The sequence below is a fragment of the Acromyrmex echinatior genome, chromosome 5 (assembly GCF_024713525.1).
Source record: "Acromyrmex echinatior isolate Ae372 chromosome 5, ASM2471352v2, whole genome shotgun sequence".
In the NCBI taxonomy this organism is placed as follows: Eukaryota; Metazoa; Arthropoda; class Insecta; order Hymenoptera; family Formicidae; genus Acromyrmex; species Acromyrmex echinatior.
Genome location: NC_141856.1, coordinates 15,498,415 through 15,512,006, shown reverse-complemented (window position 1 = coordinate 15,512,006; position 13,592 = coordinate 15,498,415). Strand labels below are relative to the sequence as shown.

Here is a 13,592-nt window from a genome sequence, read left to right as displayed (position 1 = left end):
AGGGTCAGATCGGTGGAAACGAATATTAGAGAGTTATTGTATCGTTATCTTTGACGATCGGCCGTCTTGCTTGTACGCACACATACGTGCGATTTGTTCGGCTCGAATGGTGCCGCCGCCGCCGCCACCGCTACAAGAGCCTATCGACATTCCCGATTGGACAAAAATTCAGCCGAGCTCCGTGACTCAGAACTGGAAGCACTTTACGAGAGACGGGGACCACGGCGTCACGTTTTGCGAATACGGAGCAATAAATTACGCGATATCGATAATCGGCGCAGGGCGCACTCGCGCGCAAAACCTCGCATACGCGCGCTCGTTCGCCTTTATTTCCTATGTTCACGTATATGTACGCCGTGTATAAGCGCAAGGTACACCGGCACACGATTGCCCACGACTTTGTTACGACTTCGCTCCGTTTTGTTCAACGGGTCGCACCGATTCGCGCTAACGACGCATAACGACACAGCCCCGGCCGCGATCTCGAAGCTGGAAGTCAATTCAGCCCGCGCTCTATATTAATCTTTAATTGCTATTGTTTCTTTACCGCACTATCTAACATCAGTATAGTCTGATATCTATCCTTTCTTGAGGCTATGTTATTAATATGTCGAGAAAATAGCGAAATATACGTGCCGTATCGAATTTCAGACGTGACGAAATGTAATTACTGTCATCAATATAAAAACATCACGTTAATGTCATTTTCTAAGAAATATTAACAGAGATCATATTATTCATCTGTTGAAAGTACGAACAATATTTAGTCATATCAACAAAATTTATAAAAATATTAATCTTTCGGTGCAAAATCACAAAAACGATACATGGATATGGCATACTCAACACGATTCGATTGCTTATAACTTTCATCAAAGTGAATGTATTGTAAAAAATTTTTTTCAATCGAAATACCAGACATTGATCTGTATCTTTATTAATAAAAAAGTTATAAGTAACGAAAGAAGCGTTAGAAAAGTACTGGAAAAAGAAAATACGTCACAAAATTGCCGCGATATAAATTCTTCGATTTAGAAAATGATGCTGCTTGAAATCGCGTCAATGGAAATATAAGAGCGGAAACGGAGCCAATTAATGGCCGCATATATTCAATCTTGAACCGGTCTGGGAACAATGGATCGGTTTCGGGGTGGAAGAGGGAAATGAATAACGCATTTTTCTTTCTGTGAGAAAGAAAGAGACAAAGAGTCACGATCTCCAAGACACCAGAAAACCATCATCACTGCTTCGCGCAGTGTTTAGAACGGTTCTATCAGCAAGATGGTGTTTTACAATGTAAAACCAGCAACGACGCGCTGATTGGACACTGTTGGTCCACGATACGCAGCGAGACAATTACCAGGACCAGCTTCGTTAGCCACTCGGCGGTGTTGCGCTTTCCTGACAGAGTCGTAAGTTATTGCGTTGCAACGCAATAGGCTAATGAGCCTACCTGCCGTAATTTTAATTAGATCGACACCCGCTGCGATCACGATTCACATGCGTCGCGCTTGTCACTAGAGAAAGGTGAAACTCAGATCTTGAAATGATTGCGTAGATCATTGTGATGCAATGGATATAACATATTGGTTTATTTTAAAATATAGATCTTAGATTTAGAAGTAAGTTAGTAACCACAAAAATATATTTAGGATCTAATAAATCATATTAAATTAATATCAACGTGTTTTTATCTAAATGTCGATAGTAATTATATACTGATACTTGATGATATAGTTAGGAAATAGAATGTGTGAAATAAAGAAATGTAGGCTTAGATGCTAACAGGAGAAAAGCTTAACGTTCGCAAAAATGGAATAAATCAGCAACTCAATTAACAAGTTCGTTGCGGTAAATTTGACGCCCGATATGATCTCAATTTCATCGAATGCAGTTTTTTTTTATATCGTCGATGTATAATCGTTCTACGATATGGATATCTCTTTTGCGGATGTAATAATCTTAGCAGCAAAGGCAATAACATGCGTAGTATCTAGTTCTCGTAAAAGATAAAAGAGAAAAAAAATGAAATCGATTTCATATAGTGGTCGCGATTGAACGAAATCGCCACTAATCGATCTGGAATGAGATTGATTTCAGTTTTAACACCATGGTGCTGTAATTATTCAGTGATAATAAGATTCATAATAAGGTTCTGCTAGTTGGAGTAATTAAATTTCTATCGAGTTGTGTCTTGTCTCGCAGATTATTGATATTGCATATTCCAATAGAAATCAATATCTAGTAGTGAATGCTAAAATCTTATGACATATAAATAATTATTTGCGCGAGCAGAACAATAATTACCTATGTTGGATGTCTATTTTTATTATATATATATCCATTCGTTCTTATTATAAAATTTATGTTTATGTGTAAACTATTTTAGTTTTTCTGGATTTTATTAATAAAGAATGCGGTAATTTTGAATTTAATGTAGGGTTTGCAATATTATACTTGTATTACAAAAAAACAGAAAGTCGAAAAATTGAAAATTTCCCTTTGCTCTCGTTCTTTTTCGGCATGAGGCATGTCAGGACAAAACATTGAAGTGTCATTTTCTAAATGTTTTAGAAGAAAGAAAAAACTTATTTTCTTGAAAATTATTACTTGAAAAATTTTACAAAAAATTACTGTAATAAAAGATGTATTGTAAAAAGATATGAGTCTTCGCACAAAATTTTAGTCAAGTAATTTTTTAAAAAATCCTGTTGAAGTATTTTTATTCATCCATCACATCGTCTCGTTTTTTCAATCGCCTGATACCGAGTTTGACATCATAGATTAATACTTCCATTATTACTTGTGGAGACGACAGGTTTTTTTACACGATCAGTGGTGCCTGCTACTGTGTAATTGGAATATAATCGGTATAATTGCCGAACGCGATCGTTCGATCGAAATAATTTCGCTGCGAGATAGGCAGGTAGAGAAGAAACGCGTTCTGGATTGCAACCATATATGATTTATCGATCAATCGAAACTGCGTCGATCCAATCGACCGAGGATGCTCTCTTATCCCTGCAGCGTTGCTGCACACTTCATTAGAATGCAGGTTTTGTATTTTCTTTTTTTCCACCATATCATTGTTAACAACCGATTAATGATAACGATGCAAGACGCAAGCTTCGCTATTAAAGCGCATCTTTGCGATAAGAAATAATTATAAAAGAGACTTGCCCTGGGTTATCTCATATTAAGTTTCTCGGGTTAGGAACAAAAAAAGGATGACGTATGTTAATTAATCATTCGTTAGGCGAGTGATCTTTCAGACAATGCGCGTAGCGTATCGACGCGGAAAAGTGGGCGGAATAATCGCGCGATAAGTGAATGCACCTCGCGTTTAATTATAACAATTACCGTCTCGTTTGCTCGCGCCGAACGGGTGCGCTGCGGGTGCGGGGGTGCGAAATTATTTAATTGCAAGTTCGCGCGCGAGATACCTCACGCCTCATGTCGGATGCGCTGATGATTAAGCAGCATGGAATTATCATCAAATTCGCACCGTGTTAAAAATAAAATGCGATAATACAGTATCGTGACTATAGAATTACGATTATGCACGTCGACTTGAAACTGTCATTTATTTTGTTATATATTTAATTTTTTTATACATTTAATTTCCTTGACCAATAAACAACCTTGACAAAAAATTTCAGTTCTCGAGATTTGCTTTTATACAATATACTCTGTCACGACTTGTAATTATCCAGATTGATCAAGAAATCTAATAAATTTTGAGATTAACCCATGTTCGTTGAATGGTAGAAATATCGCAATGAACTTGAATGGAGGTTGTGTCTCGTTCTCGTTCAAAAGTAAAGGAAACGCGATGATTCGGTGGTAAGGGGTCGAAGAGGCCAGAGGAAGAGATACACGAGATTCGCTATCTCGCGGGGGGAGGGGGAGGGGAGGTATAGCTGACTGGTACTTATTCAAAGAGCAAGTCAACAGCGGCAGCTGGTTGGTAACTTACGAGCGTAAGAAGATTCTCCAACTGATTACTAATGAGACTAGTACTACCAGTATGAACCGTGAAAGAGGGAGAAAAAAAAAGCGGGGGAGAGATCGAGAGCGAAAGGAGAAAGAGAACATTTAAATCCACAAGTATGAGAGATTTTCTCGCTCCGCTTGTCTTTACCTTCTCAGATACGCGGACTCTCGTCGTTTCTCGCGCGCTGAGATTACGCTCGTGTGGGTGATGTCTAAGAGGATTCTGTACGGGCTTTGCTTTTTCTCTCGCGGTTTCCTGCTCGAGAACATCGATATGAATTCCCGAGACTCGTGGTGATAAATACGGATGCTGGACTTAAAGCAGATTTAGAAGCGGCTCCTGCGAAGCCAAGCGTATAAATTATGAGCACGAGTATGATGCATCGCGTACCGATCCGCCGAGCTTTCGGCCTAATTGATTCTCAGATTAAGAGCGACGTCAGAGATGATGTTTCTACATTTCATACGACCTAATGCAAGTTGCCACAACGTAATAAATAGTTTCGCACATTTCACTCTCGATGCTCCATATCATTTTGGCGCGGTCTAATCTCATCTTACGCGGTTAAATTATCAAGATACGTTACCCTTATTTTCATTCAACATACGAATTTGTGTGAATATATAATGTATTCATCATCATCATCATCCAATTATTCTCGTCAGTTGGGGAATCCCGCGGGGAGACGCCGTGTATCAAACGCCACGGCTATAATTCGCGTCTGTGTACCTACCATAAAGCACGACTCACTTATCCTCGACATTAGATCGGTGTCGGATGCACGTGTACGCCGACTGTGCTGACAGACGCGCGTGCGTAAGCACAAGCGAGTGCGCGAGTGCGTGAGTGCGCGAGTGCGCGGTGCGATGGCCGACTCTTAAAATTATTACCGTAACGTGCTCGCGATATCTCGACGTGGACGACACGTAGAGCGCCGCAATGGCCGCTTAGACGATTCCTAGGGAAGGAGGCTGGAGAATCGGCATCGTGTGGGTGAGACATGTTCACGGCAGACAGTGAGCGCGCACGCCTCTTAGTTGGCGTGGCACGCGTGCGTGCGTATGCGTGCATGAGCGTTAACGCGTCGAGAGGACACACCCGCGCCCGAGGCACGCGCTGTGCGCAACACGCAACCTGGAGCACGCCCGGAATTAAGAGAACAGTACGTCGCCACTCTTGGATCCTCGTCGTTCTTCGAGATTAATCCCACCGAGTGGATGATATATATATTGTCGCGTTCCCGCCTGTATGATTTTTCTTGCAATGTTCATTGATGTCTCATTGCATCGTGTGCTATTTCAATAAAATTCACATGAAATCTCGTGAAGCGATTTGAAGCGAATGGAATTTTAATTGTATCGATATGATTCCATTTAATTTTTTTGAAGTATAAATTTAACTAGTTTAAAAATTTAACTAGATACAGATGTGAAAATAATTTTGGTAAACTATCAAAATAATTATGTAAAACGCTGATTGCTAGAATATTAAACTTTTGCAACATTATTCATGATGTTTAAATTTTTTACATAATTTTTTTGATGATCTAACAAAATTATTTTCAAATCTGTGTCTAAATTGTTAGATATTTCAACAAATCATATGTACATAAAATGAAAAGTACGGTTTTGCAATGTAGCTAGATACTGTCATGATAAGATATTTTTTTAAATTAACCTTTTCTAAATTAACATTTAAATTCGAATATAATTCCAAAAGCTAAAATATCGCAAGAAGTCTTAAGCGATTAAATCGCGTGTTAATAACAACTCATATTTCGTCAAGAGATAAAGACGGTGTCAGCGCGGATCATCATAATATTGATTTTAGATTTGATTTTGCATGGGTAAGAATCTTCCCCCACCTTATTTTAGACATTCCTAAGAAGGAAGTGGTGAGAAGTTCGCGCGGAGAATTGTTGCTACTTCAATATATAAGAACCGAGTAATTAGTCTTTAATCTGGCATTGTTACTGCTTATCAATCGGCACAAGATTTTATCCTGAACAGTTTAACTGTAATCTCAATCAAGTCAATATACTATAAATATATAAATTTTTTGGAATTTTTGATGAAAGCAAGCTCAATCAAGCAGCTGAAACATGTCAAGAGAATAGGTTTGAATAGGTCTAAATTTATGTAATTATCATTAAGATATATAAAATAATTTTACAAGTTCTGCGGTTGGTTCTTTAATACCCTGTAAACTTATATTATTGTAATTGCCATTATTATTGTACTAATATTCAATGTACTCAATAAGTTAGTTCCTCCTGATAACAATCAGAAAACTTTAAACCGCTTATGTTATTAGTTGGATCGCCCCGTCGAACTTTGTGTTTAATTCTGTATAACAAACGAACTCAATGAAGATAATTTTATTATCTTTTAAATCGATTTTAAAATTAATTATCCAAATTATAAAAAATCAAAAGATCTGATCTAATCGTTATTTAAAATTCGAATTAAACAAAATTCGTTTTTTCTTCGATTAAATCGCGTAAAACTTGTCTAATCCCAGGTAAAGTACCTACTTAAATGTATTGATTCAAAAACAGACATCTTGAATTCAAAGAGTTTTACTTTGTAATAATACAGGTCTGAAATTAATTTTGTTGGACCATCAAAATAATTATTAATTATGTCGCTCGAGTTGATTGCTAAAATGTCAAAATTTTTTGTAGCATTACTCTCGATGCTCGAATTTCCTAAATTATTCCTAATCATGTTGATGATTCAACAAAATTATTTTCAGATCTGCGTCTAACTAAAGTTTTAGATATATAGCAAAATCGTTCTTTACTTCTTTCTATGTACGAAAAATGGAGAACAACATCCGTATACTTTTTTCACAGATAATAATTTAACTTTCTTGAGAGAAACGTTTCGGTATAGATCTCGGAAGTACAACGAACGCACGGCAGGTTCATACAACATCGCGTGTTGTATCTTGTCAGGCCATAGATTTAACCGCGCAGTGTATTATCCGTTCGTAGCGGTTCCTTCTTCCTGCTCAAGCGCAGTCCCGATAGTTCCCTCTTTTTCTTTGCCTTCGTATCTCCTTTTTGCATACTGACGCTCGTTATAAGACATCAAGGATATGCTATCGGGACGAACCTGTCACGTGACTATCGGTTAGATCCGAATACGCGATCGATAGGCGGAGCACGCCGCGAAAGGAGAAAGTCTGGCAACAGAAATGCAATTAGGCAAAATATTTCGCGCTGCTTTCTAATTACAAACTTGCATGATGAAGTCTGACATGAGTGAGGAAATTTGTTCAAAAATTATAATATTAAAGTGTAGAGGAGTTTTATTTTCAAACATTACAGTGCGCTTTGGACCGTAGGACGTTGTTGAACGACGTTCGGATGCCTTGGATCAGACGTAAGTATGCGCGATCTGTGTTGTGGATCGACATCCGACGATCTACCGGTACGATAGGTCTGCTAGAGGAATGGATAACAGTGCGCGATTAAATCTATGGGCTTGTCTTCGACGGCTTCGTCTTGGCCGGCATGAAGGATATTTGTTTCAAGATGAGGATATCTATCTTGTAGTCGTGCTCCTGCAGGGATCTACGCAAGAGTGACCGCATTGCGTGCGAGAAGTATGCAGATACGGAAGTCACGACGAAAATATTATGAGCTTAAAATTTAACATGGTTAAAAAGTCTGTCTGAAGGCAAATGCCATCTATCCAGTTTGATATCCCATTCAAATCGGAAAAACTAATTTATCCGCGTGAATTGTCGGACGCATTAAGGAAGAGTATCAAAAGGACATTAATCAACATTATGCCATTGCATATTAGTGCATGTGCACATCAACCTCCTGCGCCTGCATGCGGCTCGATAATAAATAATTGAAGTGCCTGTATGACCTATCTACCGTGCATCGCCAATCTCGGCGTTTCTGTTTTCTTCCTTCCTCGTGCTATAGAGTGCACCCGCTGAGACGATTAATCACCGGGGCGAGTAATTGATAAATTATTCGTATCGAGGGCGGGGACACTCCGCGGAGCGAACTCTTCGTTTCTTTCTCTCTCCTCGCGCGCTTTTCGTTTCCGCCGCGCCGACGGCAGATTATGAGCTCAGCCATCGTATACGTTAATCTTCAACGTCGACGTTGAATCACTGAGGGCGATACAAGATGAATCTGCTATCAATAGAAAAATTTAAAAGGTATCCTTATTTTCGGTTGCTTCCCTTTTTTTTATTTCTGCAGAATCTGGCATGAACATTGAGATATAATGACACGACGTTGGTCTTAATTAAAATTTTTTTCATTTTCATATAATAATTACTCTCTAAGGCTGGATTCTATTTACCTTTGATAAACTTCAGTCCTCACTCTCTTACTCTCTTACTCTTTTATTTATCCTGGTTTAACCATTCCAGGTTTGCAAGTCGATTTGAAGACGATTGATTTTTAGGATTATTTGATTTGATACCTACTAGATTTTTTATTGATCTTCGAAAGAAAATTGATCGATTTTATCGAGCAATATTGATAAAACATCGATCTTCTCGATGCAGCGTTAATAAAATGTCGATCTTCTTCGAAGATCAATAGAAAATGTAGTCGATATCAAATCAATGGTCCGAAAAATCAATCGATATTGATTTGATTTCGATTTATGAATCAGGGATTAGATAAATTATTACATAGTTTAACCGAAAATGGAATAATCGATCCTAAAATTTAAATAGTGAAATCTCATTCGTAAGGATTGAAAATTGAATCACTTTTTTAAGGACTGGGCTCAATTTGTATTCTTTAGAATGAGATTCCGCTTTAAAGAATGTAGAGAATGATTAGAAGTTGTGTAAATTTTATATTTTTACATTGAAGAAAAGATCTTTATATTCGCGACATTATTGCTTGATATTACTGCTTGATATTAGAACGATAGAAGCCACAACGAGATGAAATAAGATCCGTTGCGACAGATACCGTTATACAGGATGATCTTAAGTAAACGAGAAAATTAAAGGATTTATAGCTCGACGCTGACGCGATCTTAAAGTAAAGGGTTATTTTTTCATTTTTTATGTTGTAATTTATTATATCAATCATAAATAATTTTATTCAATAATTTGATTGTAATCTTAATTTATCTTAGTATTTTTATAATATTTTTGGGAGGGAAAAATATTTGAGTAAAAAAATCTCAATTAAATTATCTTTAAATTAATTTTTATCTATAATCTTGTATGAGGTAGAATTTTCATTTGTCAAGTTTGGAATTTGAATTTGCTAAAGCGACCGTACAGTTAGCTTGCAAGACAGTAAATGTAATTCGTTTATTTGCGTTGCGTTTCCATCTCAGCGATCAACGATCGCAGTCACTCTGAATTCTTTCGCGACCACCGTCGGAGTTTAATTTTGATACGCGCCTACGCAATATCATCGCGATCAATGGTCGTCATGAGTGAGAGAGATGGCTCTCGTTGGCCGGGTCAAAAGCGTACTCGAGCGGGAATAAATGCCCGACAACTTCGAACGATGGTAGTAACAGCTCCGCGCGAGCTCCGTGGAATTTATCGGACGGATCATCGCCGAGGTAAGAAGGTCGGGATTAACGGTGGTCGCGTCCACACACATACAGTACGAAAATAAAATGCTCCTTAAAAAGCCTCTCCGTTGACCCGACATGCCCGTCGCTGCGTTGCTCGGGCAATGAAAAATGCTGCCAGCAACGAAACCTTTACGGGGCATCCGCTTCGAGCATTTCGCAATGTTATCGCGAGAATCGCGCGAGAATTGAGCCGTTCCTTCGACACATCCATTGATCGTTTCTTTGTCGCCGATGCTTTAGGCACGCGGAAGTATTTATAATTCTCTCTTGCATATATATTTTTTAAAAAGGAAAATTGTAAAATATTATAATCCGTTGAAGAATCGGAGAGTTGCAAAGATTAAATTGATAAGAGAAATTAAAATGTTTCAAATAATTTTATTAAAATTTGAAGAAAACAGATATAATTCAGATAAGCGCTACATGGAGAGAATTTTTTTTTTTAATTTATCCTGAAGTACGATAGTTGTAGTGCAATACAATATTTTAAAGATTTTTACCATGTACTTCAGTAAAATTAATCAAATTTATTTTATACTTTACTGTAGTTTTATTAATGAATGAGAGAAATTTACATAAAAATTTTTTGATACAATACAATGTTCCCATGATTATCATATTTTTAGGATAAGCTTTAAGAAAAAATTCTCTCCGTGTACAATAAAATGTATAAAATGTATAAAAATATTTTTATTTAGAACATTATTGCTTAATTCGTTAATGACGTTATTGCTGCATTCAATAGGTACTTAATAATATAAAAGAAAATATGTAGATTATTTCTTTTAAATTTATAAATTCTTAAAGTTAATTATAATTAATCGGAATATTTTGAGAATCTAAAAAAATGAATCAATCGTATTCTTATCGTATCATATAACGTGTTTAGAGTAGAATGGTATATATATATATATATATATATACACACACACACACACACACACACACGGAAGGAACGGTGCGTTAGCTTCGAATATATTTCGCCGATCGCATGTCGCTTTTAACGCTCGCGATGTCCACGCAGCGTAACCGCCACGTGCGCGTATCACGCGACTATCTTTGCCAAGTCTCGTGTCTCGCAAATCTCGGAAAGGAATAGCCGGCAGCAGTCCCGTGGTCTTTCCGACTCGTAGACGCTATCAGCAGCGGGCCTCGGGTGTGACCGAGGATGCCCGTTCTTCTTTTGTTCCCCTTGTATCCGACGCGACGTCGACGGTAAGACTCCAGTACGAGTCGCTCGGTGCATACGAGCGTAGCGTTTGCGGTTTCGCGCTCGATAAGTTACTCGCCACGGTTTGCTGACTGATGTGATAGGCGGGCGCCAAGACCACCGTCTGGGAATGCGTCTCCCTTGAAATCGGAACGGAGTGCTGCGCCGGGATTTAAACGGCGCTGCATTATCGAACAATGCACTGGGGGACGCAACGCGGAACGATAGTCTCGTGAGATCGTGGCGCGAAGGTACAAAAGGGTCGACGACGTCCGTGAGTCGACTCTAGGTCAGCTCCGGAATGGAAGCGATATTGCGTCAGTATCGGGAACGTGACGTAATAAATAAGACGAGAATAGTCCGGAATATTGCTGAAATAAAGTATCACCCGTAGACTGTCCGTTATTCGATACGCGCAATCTTGCTGACGTTGCACGAAGATAAACGAGACACGAAAGAACTGGGATTTTACAATCTGAAGAACCCAGGGTCCAAAGATTACAAGACCCGAGAAATTGAAATTCAAAAATATCAAAATTGATTCAGCGAGATTCGCAAATTTTATCCAAGTGATTACGAAAGTCTTAAAACTAAAAATTTCTGCAATAGAAATTTGTTTCACTGATCTTATAGTTTTTAAAATCTATATTTCCCGCATGTGTCTCGTTTCTCCACATCGTACAACATCAATGTTCTCGATTTAACTACTATACTAAAAAAAACATAAATTTTAATAAATATTTGTTTGAATAATTCCAAGTAAATATAATTTATTAAATGTAGACATATTTATTCCATACAAAAATCATTAATTTGATTTAACTAATATATCTTTTTATTGAATAAATGTTTACTGCAAGTAAATGTTCACTTAGTACATTATTCAAAGAAATATGTATGTAATAAATTTTTTTCAATGTATGATTTCATTAAGTCCGCCGGCATGTCGGCTTTCCTCTCACCTTGCGCGATTCGCTCGCACATTCGCAGATACGCTTCACCTTCGATGCCACTCGTGCATCGACGATGCATCTCTACGCGCAAAAGTCACAAACTTCCCACCCTTTCGAGGGTGCAGGGATACGAGGCGAGACTTCCTTCGGCACGGTGCAGCGGGCGAGATCGCGGCCGGGGGACGCGCTTGGAGCCGGTTCTTGCGCCACGCACAATGGGCGCGTTGCGACACGCGTGCGATTATACGCGCCCGCCGCCTGGATACGTTTAACTGCCACGTTAATTTATTCGTGCCGCTGCCTATCGAGGGCGGTCGCGTGCTCTCTCGCGAGAGAGCTCGCGAGAGAGCTCGCGAGAGCTCGCCACGACCGGCGAAAAATCCCGCGAGCACGCGGACGACACACAATGGACCATTCACAACCTGATAGCTCTCGAAAAATCGCGCTGCACAGATAAGTGCAATTTCTCCGGGAGAGATGCTGAAAACTTGCAATGGAAATCCCGATAGAATTCCGAAATGGATTTGTGTTTATTTTCATATGAGATTAGAAAATTTAACCGCATAGCCTTCATCCGTTCTTGAAATATTTATAGAATTATAATGTAGTAAAAATAAACAAATTTAAAAAATTTTAAATATACTATGATATTGCGTGCGTCTGCATTGTATTATTTTAGGATAAAGGGAATAGTTACCTGATTTTATTTTTACGTAAATCATCTGGTATATTTGTACATTTCAATTATTAGGTGTTGGAATTAATTCGTAGCGTTTTACAAATTATTTATAAGTTTTAAAAGTACTTTCATTAATGTATTTTTTAATGCTCATGTGAAATAAATAACATTCTTTCATTAAAAACGCTACGAATTAATTCCAACACCTAATAAAATTATTATTATTATAACTATTGTATATTATAACTATTGTATATTATTAATTGATTTCAGATTTATTAGTATTTGAAAGAATATTATGGATATTGATTTAATAATAATTTTCTGAAAAAAAAAAATTTAAAGAATATTTAATAAAAAGAAAGAAAATATGTTAAATGATATCCATTCAAAATAATATTTTACAATAATTTACATTTTCTTGCCGCTGAGGTATAAAAATATCTGACTATTTCCGAGTAAAGGCCATGATAAAAAGAGGCTTGTTCCTTCTTTCTGTTTATATCATCTTATATTTACATAGCGTCACGCAGAGTCAAAATTAAAAAGAATATCCATTTTTTGCAAGGAATAAAAATGCAAGAGAAAGAGCGAGCGTGAAAGGAGAGGGAGGAGGGGGGAGGAGGGGAAGAAAAGAATTCAAGTAGATACATCGGGCTCTCAATTGCAGCTTTCCCGAGTTTCTCGATTCTCGGAGGTGGTCCACGACCGCATGTCGATGCGAAACGCTGGAGCATGCACTCTTCTCGGAACGTGTACCATCGAAAAGAACACGAAGAGACGCTCTGGCCAATACCGCGCCCCTTCGCCGATTCTCGCGTTGGGTTTCAACGATAAAACATGATATTTACACACCGGGCGTACACTACAATTGGCGATATAGGGGACCCGTGTTCTTGCAGTAGGCGATGCTTACAAGTGTAATCCATTAAGATGCGCCCACTTTGCTTACCGCCGGTGAATGAGCGCGAACCATCGGCATCGTACGAGACTAGAATCGCGCTGCATGTAACGCGTATACGCACGCTGATTTGCCTCGCACGCTCGTAACTTCATACCGTCGACACGAATGAACATCGCTGATTAGAGTCAATGTTATTTCTTTTCTCGAGAAGAAAATAGGATGCTGTTGAGGATACAGGAATTTATTTTCACTTATACGATGCGACGAATCTAA

General features: G+C 38.3%; 1 long non-coding RNA gene across 2 annotated transcripts in view; it reads left to right on the top strand.

Moving 5' to 3' along the window:
• LOC147909831 (uncharacterized) overlaps positions 1–13,592 on the top strand; it is a 371,480-nt gene that overhangs the window by 35,421 nt on the left and 322,467 nt on the right. The window lies entirely within an intron of this gene.